The 13,274-nt window shown below is 36.6% G+C and overlaps 1 protein-coding gene across 3 annotated transcripts in view; it reads right to left on the reverse strand.

Annotated features, from left to right (window-relative positions):
* BTBD9 (BTB domain containing 9) overlaps window positions 1–13,274 on the reverse strand; it is a 419,154-nt gene that overhangs the window by 358,061 nt on the left and 47,819 nt on the right. The gene's annotated exons all lie outside the window — the stretch shown is intronic.

Genomic DNA, 13,274 nt, shown 5'->3' on the forward strand with positions numbered 1-13,274 from the left:
CTGACCTGAAAATCCAAAATCCTCCAAAATCTGAAACTTTCTGAGCACCCACATGATGCCACAAATGGAAAACTCCACACCTGACACATTATTTTTTCACTGTATTAATTGTATGTCATTTTTTACTGTGGTACCTATGTGTGAATAAGGGTAAAAAAATGATTGCTTATCTGTAACGTATAAATTCAGAGTCAGGAATCATGCTGATGCCAAACAAGCACAGACTGTCCACAAAGGTGGCCAAGATAGTAACACCTTTGCTTTCTGATGGTTCAATGTACAGAAACGTCGTTTCATGAACAAAATTATTTAAAATATTATATAAAATTACTTTCAGGCTATATGTATAAGGTGTATGTGAAACATAAAGGAATTTCGTGTTTAAAATTGGGCCCCATCTCCAAGATATCTCATTATTTATATACAACTATTCCAAAATCTGAAAAAATCCAAAACAATTCTGGTTCCAAGCATTTCAAATAAGTACACATATATCTTGGGCGTGTGACTTGAATAGAGAAAAGTGTGAGCTATAATCAGGCTCTTAGGGAAAAAACTAAGTAATTCATCATTGTGGACTTCTTAGAAAAATGGTTTTAAAGAAAAATTTCAAATGAAGCCAAGTAAAGGCACAATAAATGCACTTGAAAATGGAGGTTGCGGTGAGATTTAATTAACTAGCAAAAGACTGAGGCAATTCGCAAAAACAAAACAACCCTAGTCATGCTCAACTTCCTACCACCAGAAGCTCAAGTGCTATAGATTTATAACTTTCTAAGTTCTATTAGCCTGTAATAATCATTCACATTCTTCCTACTTATTTAACAAACCTCGCATAACACGTACTGTGTGCTAGACACAGCTCTAAGTACTTTACAAATATTAATTCCTTTAATTTATTCCTCATAATAATCCTTTGAGTACAGTACCACTATTACATCTATTTCACAGATGAGAGGAGGAGGTAAAGAAAAGTTAGATGAACTTACTTGCCCAAGGTCACACAGCCAGCAAGTAGCAGGGCTGAGATTAAAACCCAAGCAATATGTCTCCAAGGGCCCTGTTTTTAACACTGCCACTTTCCACATGAAGGGTTTCTGAGGGGATGACCATACCTTTCCTCTCTTTCTAACTCCTCCTGCCCTCTAACACTCAGAGAGAAGAAACAGATAGTCTGAAATAGTAAAAGAAAATGCCGGACTTAAAGTGAAAAAACCTAAGTTTCGGACTCAGGCTCTATCACTCAATACCCCTGAGTGAGGCCTCTTTAGTAGCTTTGAATCTGTTTTCTTATCTAAAGATAATATAATACTTTGCCCAATCCACCTCACAGTGTTACTGTAAAACTTACACTACAAATAATATATGGTAAAATACTGTATAAAGCATTCATTCAGTCTAAAAGCATTCACTGAGGAATCACTCTGTGCCAGGTACCATGTGCGGCACTGGGAATAACTTAGTGAACTAGACAGACAGGCCTGCCTTCGTGACACCTCCATCCAGAGATGAAGCGCTTATGAGCAAGCAAGCAAACAAAAGCTTCAAATCTGTGGTTTTCAGATATCTATGATGCATAACTACTTGGCAAAATGAAACATTTTTTTCCCTTCTTGCTAGGAATAAAGTGTGGAGGTGCAGAATCAGTTGCTGCTGACCACCAGAAACTTCTCCTCCAGTTCTGACACCAGGAGTGAAGACTAAGCCAAAGAGAACATCAAGCTTTCAGATTTAGAAACTGATGCCATGCTCTGATTTTCTCTAAGCGTAAGCTTCTTCAGCACTAAAATTTGTCAAGCTAGGAATAACACACTAGGCACATGAGTTTCAAGTAACTGTAACTTAAGTCCAAAATGGAAATGAAATTTGAACCACAAATCTAAGTCTTCTTTGAAGTTTATTTCAAGAGTACTTCAGAACTTTTCTAACCTTTTTCCTGATACAGATTCATTCCCTGAGAGTATCTTTCACTTCAACATTGAGAACATTTACACAAGTGAAAATTCTCACGATAACTATAATGTGATTACCTCACTGGATAAATACTCCAAGTTATTTTTCGCAAAATCTATAGTTAAGAGATTGGGACGTCATCAAGATGGTGGAATAGACAGTCCCCAGCATCACTCTCTCCCACAACCAATCAATTTATAATTATTAAAAAGCAAAAACTGCTAACCTGGGACTGCTAGAGCTCAGAGGAAGAGGAGGACAGACCCACAAAGTTCATGAAGGCTGGAGAAGCTGCAGCAAGAGAAAGAAGGAACCACTCCAGCAAGCCGCCCCAGTGAGCACACAGAGCAGGAGCTGACAAAAGGTGCAGCTGTGCCCTTTGCATGAAGTTTCTTGGAGTCTGCAGGGGAAAAGAGGGCTTCGGCATGCACCATCCCAGCCCCCAGGCCAGTGAGACCACTGACAGGCTTTCCATGGGCCCACATAGGAGGAAGAGGCCACAGCCAATCAAAAATAGGAGCTGCTCAGAGGCCAGTCATTGTAAGGGACTGGTGCATGTCCCACCCCATGGTAAGTGTTTGGAGTGTGGGGTGAGGCTGGCCCACTGAGGTAACATTGGGGCACAGTGTGGGCAGCTGATCGGCCCTCTGACTGGCACAGGCCACTCAGTGGAGACTGGTCAGGAATATAGAAATGCAGGGGGTATAGTACGCTGGAAAGACTCAGTCCCAGGCCATACTTTGCAAACAACCCAGGTGTATCTGACCTCCCAAGACCCTGAAGTGATTAAAAGGTCAACAATTAAAACCTGAGCTGCACAAAAAGTGTTCTATGGAGAATCAGCAGCAAAGCAGCAATTTAGCCCAACCACAGGGCTCAAGTGCTGCTCCCCACAGGAATTTCTTCACTTTGGAATTAACCAAAAGACAAATTAGTTCCAGTGCAGAGTTTAAGTAGTAGTGGTAGATAACACAGAAATGAAAGAAAAAACAAAAATATATAAACCCTACAGATCAGAGACAGAGCTTTGATATTTATCAGTAAAGGTCTAACACCACCAAAGAACACATATGAAACCTAAAAGAGGAAGCAGTCTCCTCAAATGCCTAGGCATCAATGTAAAGACACAATAAAATTGAGAAAGAACAAAAAATATGATGCCATCAAAGGAAACAAACCAAGCACGAACTAACAAACCCAGAGGAACAGCAGATTTATGAAATGTCTGATAGAGAATTCAGAATAACTCTCTTAAGGATGTTCATGGAGTCACAAGAAAATAGATAAAAAATTAAATATCTGTAAAACAATCAAGGAGCAGAATGAGAAACTTGTCAAAGGAATTCAGTCAATCAAAAAAAGCCAAATAGAAATTCTAGAAATAAGGAATATATTATCTGAAAAACTCGAGAGAAAGCTCCAACTACAGATTTAATCAAACTGAGGAAAGAATCAGTGAACTTGAAGATAAAACGTGAAATTACTGAATCAGAGGAGAAAAAGGAATAAGAAAAAATGAAACAGAAATACAGCAAATATGGGACTCCCTCAAGTGAAATAACCTCCGCATAATTGGCATACCCATAGGAGAAGAAAAAGAAAGAGACATAGAAAGCATATTCAAGGAAATAAGGGCTGAAAATTTCCCAAGTACGGAGAAAGATGACAGCATCCAGGCACAGGAAGCTCAGATGTTGCCAATGAAATTCAATCCAAGGAGAAACACACCAAGGCACATCATTATCAAATTATCAAAACCCAAAGACAAAAAAAAGATACTGAAAGCAGCAAGAGAAAAGAAACACAAAACATTCAATGAGCCCCAATATGTCTCCCAGTGGATTTCTTGGTAGAAATTCTACAGGCCAGAAGAGAATGGGATGATATATTCAGAGTGATGAAGGAAAAAGACTGTTGGCCAAGAATTCTCTATCCAGCAAAACTAACCTTCAAATATGAAGGCAAAATAAAGTCTTTCCCAGACAAACAAAAGCTAAGGAAATTCACCAACACAAGACCTGCCTTACAAGAAATGCTAAAGAGAGTTCAATCTGAAAGAAGACAATGCTAAGGAGTAGCAAGAAAACATTTGAAGGTACATAACTCATTAGTAAAGTATGTTCACAACCTCAGAATACTCCAATGTTATAAAGGTATTGAATAAACCACTTGCATCCTTATTATGAAGACTAAAGGATAAACCTAAAAAGACAACATCAAACACAACTGTATAAGATGTAGGTAATATTAAAAAATGTAACTTGAAACAACAAAATGTCAAAAAGTGGGGAGAAATTATGCCAAAATGTGGTGCTGGTTTTAGTTCTTTCTTTTTTTCTTATATATCCAAGTTATTAGTCTAAAATAATCTGTTACAACTATAACACGTTTTTTGTAAACCTTATGGTAACCATAACACAAAAACTTACAAGAGACATACTAAAAATAAAACAGTGAGAAATCAAAAGACTGCTAGAGAAAACCACTCAATCACAAAGGAAGACAGTCAGATCTGAAAAAAGAAAAAAAGACCAACAAAACCAGAAAAAAGGTAATAAAGAGGCAGTAACAAGTCCCTACATAATAATTGTAAATGTAAATGGATTAACTGTCCCTATTAAAAGGCACAGAGTGGCTCAATGGATTATAAAACAAGAACCAACAATATACTGCCTATAAGAAACTCATCTCATGTATAAAGACACATACCAACTGAAAGTGAAGGGATGGGAAAAAATATTTCATGCAAAAGGAAACCAAAAATGAGCAGGAGTAGCTACACTTAGATAAAATAGACTTCAAGCCAAGGGAAGTAAAAAAAGATAAGGAAGGTCATTATATAATGATAAAGGGATCAACTCAATCTTCTCAAACTCTTCTAAAAAACTATATCAACGAGAGGATATAACACTTGTAAATATATATGCACCCAACTCCAGAGCACCCAGTTACATAAAGCTATTACTACCGGACCTAATGGGACAGACAGACTACAACACATAAGAGTTGGGGACCTTACACTCCACTTTCAGCAAAGGATAGACCATCCAGACAGAAAATTAACCTTAATTAATTCTGAAATATCAGAATTAATATCTACTCCAGGCAAATTGGACCTAATGGACATGTATAGAATAATTCACCCAACAGCTGCAGAATACACATTCTTCTCAACAGTACATGGAACATTCTCTAGAATAGATCATATGTTAGTTCCCAAAACAAGCCTCAACAAATGGAATCAACAACAAAAGGGACACTAGAAAACATACAAATACATGAAAATTAAACAACATGCTCCTAAACAACAAATGGGTCAAAGAAGAAATCAAAAAAGAAATTAAAATATTCCTGGAGATAAATAAAAATGAAAACACAAAATACTAGAACATATGGGATACAGTAAAAGCAGTTCTAAGAGGGAAGTTTATAGCAATAAATGTCTACATGAAGAATAAAGACTTCAAATAAACAACCTAACAATACACATCAAGGAACTAGAAAAGCAAGAACAAACCAAACCCCAAATCAGTAGAAGGAGAGAAATAACAAAGATCAGAGCAGAAATAAATGAATTAAAGATTTTTTTTAAAAAGTACAAAAGAGTAATAAAACAATACAAAAAAATCAATGAAACAAACAGTTGGCTTTTCTAAAAGATAAAATAGATAAACCTTTAGCTAGACTAACAAAGAAAGAAAGAGAGAAGACTCAAACAAAATCAGAAATGAAAAAGGAGACATTACAACTAATACCACAGAAATGCAAAGGATCATAAGAAACTGCTACAAACAACTATATGCAAACAATCTGGAAAACCTAGAAGAAATGGATAAATTCCTGGACACATACAACTTACCAAGGTTGAATGAATCATAAAGAACTAGAAAACCTAAACAGACCAATAACGAATAATGAGATTGAAGCAGTAATAGTCTCCCAACAAAGAAAACCCCAGGACAGCATAGCTTCACTGCTAGCAAACATTTAAAGAAGAACTAATACCAATTCTTCTCAAACTCTTCTAAAAAACTAAAGACAAGGGAATACTTCCAAACTCATTCTATGAGGCCAACATTAACCTTAACATGTGTCAACCAAAATCAGAAAAAGATACAACAAAAAAAGAAAACTACAGACCAATATCCCTAATGAATACAGATGCAAAGATCCTCAATAAAATACAAGCAAACAAAACCCAACAACACATTAAAAAGATCATTCACCATGATCAAGTGGGATTCATCCCAGGGATGCAAGGATAGCTCAACATACACAAATCAATCAATGTGATACATCAACACAATGAAGAAAAAAACAATATGATCATTTCAATAGATGCAGAAAAAACATTCAATAAAATCCAACACCCTTTCATGATAAAAACATCCAACAAACTAGGTATAGAAGGAATGTATCTCAACACAATAAAGGCCATATACAACAAACGCATAGCTAACATCATACTGAATGGACAAAAATTGGAATAAGACAAGGATGCCCACTTTCCTCATTCTTATTCAACATAGTACTAGAAGTTCTAGCCAGCACAGTAAAGCAAGAAAAAGCAATAAAGGGCATCCCAATTGGAAAAGAGGAAGTCAAACTATCCCTGTTTGCAGATGACATGATCATATACATAGAAAACACTAAAGACTCTACCAAGAAATTACCAGAACTAATAAAGGAATTCTGTGTGGTGGCAGGATACAAAATCAACACAAAAAATCAACAGCCTTCCTATACACTAATAATGAAATAGCAGAAGAAGAAATCAAGAAAGTAATCCCATTCATAATAGCTACCCCAAAAATGAAATACCTAGAAGTAAATTTCACCAAGAAGGTGAAAGACCTCTACAATGAAAACTACAAAACACTGGTGAAATAAATTGAAGAAGACAGAAATAAATGGAAAGATATCCCACATTCATGGGTCAGAAGAATTATCATCATCAAAATGTCCATATTACCCAAAGTACTCTACATGTTCAAAGCAATCCCTATCAAAATACCAATGCCATTCTTCACAGAAATTGGAAAAACAATCTTAAAATTTGTATGGAACCACAGAAGACCCCGTATAGTAGCTAAAGCAATCTTGAATAAAAAGAACAAAGTTGAAGGCTTCACACTTCCTGACTTCAAAATATACTATAAAGCTATAGTAAACAAAACAGCAGGGTACTGGCATAAAAATAGACAAATAGGCCAATGGAACAGAATAGAGAGCCCAGAAACTAACCCACACATTTAGAGCTAACTGATATTTGACAAAGGTACCAAGAATATATAGTGGGGAAAGGACAGCCTCTTCAGTCATGGTGCTGGGAAAACTGGATATCCACATGCCGAAAACTGAAACTAGACCCATATCTCTTACCATACACAAAAATCAACTCAAAATAGATTACAAACCTAAATTAAAGACCCGAAACTATGAAACTACTAGAAGAAAACATATGGGAGATGCTACACAAAATGGGAGTGGGCAGTGCTTTTTTGAATGAGACCACAAAGGCAAAGGCAACTAAAGCAAAAATACACAAATGGGACTACATCAAAATGAAAACCCTCTTTCTGCACAGCAAGGGACATTATCAACAAAGTGAAGAAACAACCTACTGAATGGGAGAAAGTATTTGCAAACTACACATCAAACAAGAAGCTAATATGCAGAATGTATAAGGAACTCAAACAACTCATCAGCAAAAACCCAAATAACCCAATTAAAAAAATGGGCAAAGGACCTGAACAGACATTTCTCAAAGGAAGATATACAAATGGCCAACAAGCACATGAAAAAATACTCAAAATCACTAATCATCAGGGAAAGGCAAATTAAAACCACAATGAGATATCATCAAACCCCAGTTAGAATGACTATTATCAACAATATAAAAAATAACAAATGCTGGCAAGGATGCAAAGAAAAGGAAACCCTCCTACATTGTTGGTGGAAATGTAAATTGGTACACCCACAGTATAGAGGTTCCTCAGAGAACTAAAAATAGATCTACCTTAAGATCTAGCTATCCCACTACTGGGCATATACCCTAAGGAAATGAAATCAGTATATCAAAAAGACACCTGCACTCCTATGTTCATTGCAACACCACTCACAACAGCCAAGAGATAAAATCAACCTAAGTGCCCATAAACAGATGAATGGGTAAAAATACTATATACACAATGGAATACACAAGGTATACACAATAGAATACTACACAGATTTAAAAGAAATGATATCCTATTATTTGTAGCAATGTAGATGGAACTGGAAACGATCATGTTAAGTAAGTCAGGCACAGAAAGACAAATACCACATGGTCTCGCTTATATCTGGAATCTAAAATTTTTTAAAAAGTGGTTCTCATAAAAGCAGAGAGTAGGATAATGGTTACCAGAGGCTGGGGGAGAGGGGGTGAAAGGGAGGAGAAGGGATGGACTAATGGGTACGAAACTATGCTATCTATCTTAAGTGATTCATTGTGCAGTATATGGATGTACTGAAACAACACACTATATACCCCACAAAAATATAAAGTTGGAAAAAAAAAGGGTGTGCATTTAAAAAATCATTTCCAAAATTTCAAATAAACTCCTTCCTTTAAAAAAAAAAAAACTATAGTTAAGTGATGATAAATAGGGAAAGACATCATGAGAAAATCCAAATCAATAATAAAATAATTCAAACCATAAATATTCTTAGTGTCTCTATTTGTCTATCAGTAAAGAAAAGAGCTCTCAAAAAATACCAGGTTGTGGGGGATTCGACAAGATAGTTGATAACAATCACAGTTTTCTTTACATTTGCAATTTTTAATGCATTTTACAAACATTAAAAAAATTAATATTTGAAGCTCCACAGCTTGGTAGAAACAAGCCAATTATTAGGGGGAAAAAAACTAAGTAGAAATGGAGCAGGACCTGCCCCTAGCTAAAACAGTGCCAAACTCTGAGTGATGCTGGGTTATCCTGTGTTTTTCTTTAATTGCTTTTAAGTTCATCATCATCTTTTATCAGACTCTGTATTACTGTAGGTTGACAGGGTCATTCACCCCAACTGATTATTTGGATGCAGACTTAATTCTCTGTCCACTGCAATGCCATTGCTCGATTCGTTCACCTAAATCATCTTCTACTCCCTATCCCAACTTCCGTGAAGAACATATGGCTCCCTCCTATGAATACTCTCCCAACAACCTCAGCATTACAAATGACTTTCTCCACAACTCCTATCTTTAGCTTAACTTTCCCCACTATCCCCACTCTCTGTAGGCCTTCTTTCCACATTTGACAGTGCTTTTACTCAAACACACAAGAGAATCTAGAAGAGCACTGGCCTCGTGAGTCAGAAAACCAGTACTTTGGTTCCAGCTCAGGCATCAATTTTACTTGGTAACTTTAGACAAGTTACTTAGAAACAGCACTGAAAGGGACTTTCATTCTATTTATCTAAAGGGGAAAAAAATGTTCTAAGCTGCCTCCTATGTGCTGATCACACTCAGCCTTCTAGAGCTCCATCTAATGAGACAAGAGCACATATACAGACACTAAATGCCTCTACAGAGGAATACTCATAGAGATGATTTATGAACTCCCTAGTTTACAGGTGAGATTTTCCCTATCACAACAAATTATAGTTGGGAAGATACAATAGTAACAGAAGTCAAAGACTTTAAATGTTAAGGAAATAGTACAGGTAGTTCAAATATCCGAAGGAAAAAAATAATTTCATTAAAAAGTTAATTCCCTTTCCTCAGCTGTATAGACAAATGCTCATCATTATACATGCATAAAACTAGTCTGAACTACCTTTCAGAAAGGCAAACCATCACTGGTAAGTTACAAACATCTTCTGGAGTCTCTTTTTTTAAGGGGGAAAAATCTCTGTAATTTGGTAAAAGCCTCAGGATGTGCAGCTCTAAGAATTAAACTTCCCAGTAACCAATGACAATGAACTCAAAGAAAAAGCATTAGTGTTTATGCCCCTAATCGCAAAATAGAACCTCTCTATATATCACGAAAAGTCCCCAAATACACAGAACCTACACCCAGGGAAGAACAAAAAAGTGAACCAACAAATTCTGTCAATAACTTCAAAATACGCAGACCTATCTTTCCAAATCATCAGTCTAGGAACAATTCTGAAATGATGACTTCAGATGATTTTTTCCTACCAATGCAGAAATCTGATAAAAAGAAAGTAATGATATGAATGTTATGACAATACTTACTTAGAAAATAATTAACCTATTTTTTTTTAGGATCTGATAGGGAAGTGTTATGTTTCCTTAGTATTTATATTATTGATTTTACTATTTATATACTTTAGAAGTCAGAAAAAACAGCCTATTTAATCATTGCTCAAGTTTAGAAGTTAGATAAAGGATTCCCAAACATTTATATAATCTCTTCCTTGACCGCCCCCTGAATTACTCCAAAATGAAGCATTTAACATTGATGAGCAATAATCACAGTAAGTATATCATTCCAGAACTGAGTGCCTCAACTTGTTGATTTTTCCCTTTCACAAGTAATTTCATGGGTTTATTATAACACAGGTCTTACACCTATACTGACCAGCTGATCAATTCAAGCTATTAGTAACTACGTGAAAAGTACAAAATATCCCCTCACTCCGCAGCTGTGTCCCAAGCCTATTCCTATAATGAATCAAGTTCTAAGGCCCTATCAACACCTTAAATCAAACCTAGGGCAAGAAGGCGGGGGCGGGGTGTGTGTCTGGAGAAGGAGCTTATAAAAGAGAGAATCTAACAATGAGGATTTGGAAAGTCTAAAATTAACTACTCATCTTATTACCTCTCTACCCTCCCACACTTTATCCAAGGCTGACCCTCAACTAATTACCATTCTCTAGCATCTCCAATTTCTTCCTGGACCTCTCCCAAGCTGTTCTCTCTAGTTACCATACTATTTCTCTGCACCTTTCAGCCCAATTCACAAATCAGATGGTCAACACATTATATCCACTATCTTTCAAATATTTATAGCCTAATTCCCTGTGCAGCAGGATTCTGTCCAGACTACTCACTCACTACAATTTATATTCAAAAGCTTTCCCTCTACTCTCATTCTCTTTCCCCTCCCAACATCACGAAATACCACTGACCACCCTCTCCGTATAAAAGCTCTCTCCTCTTGGTTGGCCTCTGTAACTCTCCTCTATCCAAGTTGTCTTCCTACCCCTCCAATTCTTTCTTCTCTACCTTAAGTTCCCTGGCTATAGGTCTTTTCCAAGTCACAGACTTTGATCTTTACTTCTTTCTCCATACTCTAGCACAGTTTTGATATCTTAGTACCAGCTTTGATGGCTTCCTAAACACCAGTAATGTGTTTCCACTTCCTATTAGACTCTTCTTGTACTCATTCACCAAGCATTCACCAAGTGCCTGCTATATGCTATTCAGTGTGTTAAATGTTGATGACACAAAGATCAATAAGGCCTTCAAAGATCATCTGTAGAGGATTCTTACAGCAAATGTACTTCACAGGGCCTGGTTTTCCAAAGCCTTGCAGTTTCAAATATTGACCTTGTGGAGGACTGGAAATTTTCCTCAGGCTATAAAAGTCTCTCAAGGTTGCTGGCTCAAGGACAGACTAGTTACTGATTGATATGTAAAGATACTGAGAAATTGCTGTAAGAAGGGAATGTTTGCTAAGATCAAGCTTTTGTTAATGGATCACTTAATTGCCTTACTGGAATGTCATCTGGCTTGTTTCACTGAAAGTTACCAGCCTATATTGGTAAACTATAACCCCACCTATGTTCTCTTCCTGTAACTTCCTGGTCTGGAAAATAAATGCAGGAGGAGAACCCCAATTCAAGGTTAATTTCCCAAGGAAGGAATGCCTCTCGCTTGAGGGTTCTGGGGAAGTTAACCACTTCGGGGCTTCTCACTGCTCAGTAGAGAATGGGCTTTGAGTAATCACCCAGGGGAAGTGGGGTGACAAATCCATGGGGGGCAAAGCAACAATCATCTCTGCCTTTAAGGATCAAATACAAATAAACAAAAATGTTTAAAACAATGTGATCACTGTGATAATTCCCACACAGATGTACAGAGATGAGGAAGAATACATCAGTAATGATAATATGATAACAATGGTTTCCTATATTGAGCTTGCACACATTATTTCAATTAATTCTTATTACAACACTAGGAAATATAAAACTACAGGTAAAACTTCTTAAATGATTTAATACTACATCATACAACTAGTAAGTGACTAATTCAGGATTTCAAGTCAAATTTATCTGGCCCCAAATATATGCTTTTTCTTCTATGCCCAGTGAAAATAAATCTGATGAGTCAGGAGAGAAGTCCAGGCTAAGGATACCTATTCAAGATCAATTAGTATTTCAAGGGAGTGTTTGAAGCCATGATCAAGGAAGAGATTACTCAGGGAAATGACTAGCATGAGATACAACTTAGATGTCCCAGAAACCCTCAAACCTAATAAACCTAAAAACAAGCTCAGCATCATCTTCAAAGTACTGTATTTTATTAACTCTAAGACACACACATTTTTCAAATTTTAACATTTCTGAAATTCAAATGCAGACATCATGGTATGTCACAGTTTAATTGGCAGGATTGATTCCTTAGTGGCATATAAAATAATGGTGCCTCAGAATTTCTGGCTCCCTAGGTTTGATAAAATATGGTAACTTTCTCCTAAACTTAATCCCCAAATTTAAATCCCTTTAACCATCAAGATCCAATTTTTTTCCCATAACATGCCTTCTACACATCCTTTATCTTCCATTTTCTCTACCACCAGTCTGGTCTGAGTTTGTATCAACTGTGCACAGATTAAATACACTCCTCACTGCTCTCACTGAATCTAGTTTTTACCTATCCCAAATCCTCAGGTATAGCACCATGGATCAATCTTTCAAAACCACCACTTTATGCATGCCACACCCCCTCTCTTAAATCGACTCCTCCCTGCATATAAAATAGATTCCAATCTAGTTTCAAAGATGACCTGAGCTGACCTTCACACACTTCCTTTGCTATTAATAAACATAAGCCTTCTACTCTAATCAAGCTCTTCTATTCACGGCCAACAAATGCTCTAACTTCTGTCTATTAACTTCACCAGTCTTCTCATCTTAAATTCACCCAACCCTGATGCCATTCAAATTAAATGTCAATGCTCAACTCAAGCATCACAACCTCCGTGAAATCTCCCTCAATCATTCCAAGCCACTCCTCCTTCCAAAGTTCCACTGCATGTAACCTCTTGAAGATTGTTGTATTTAACTTTTCATGGAAGTTATATCTTATTTCC

Source organism: Cynocephalus volans, chromosome 5 (assembly GCF_027409185.1).
Source record: "Cynocephalus volans isolate mCynVol1 chromosome 5, mCynVol1.pri, whole genome shotgun sequence".
Taxonomy (NCBI): domain Eukaryota; kingdom Metazoa; phylum Chordata; class Mammalia; order Dermoptera; family Cynocephalidae; genus Cynocephalus; species Cynocephalus volans.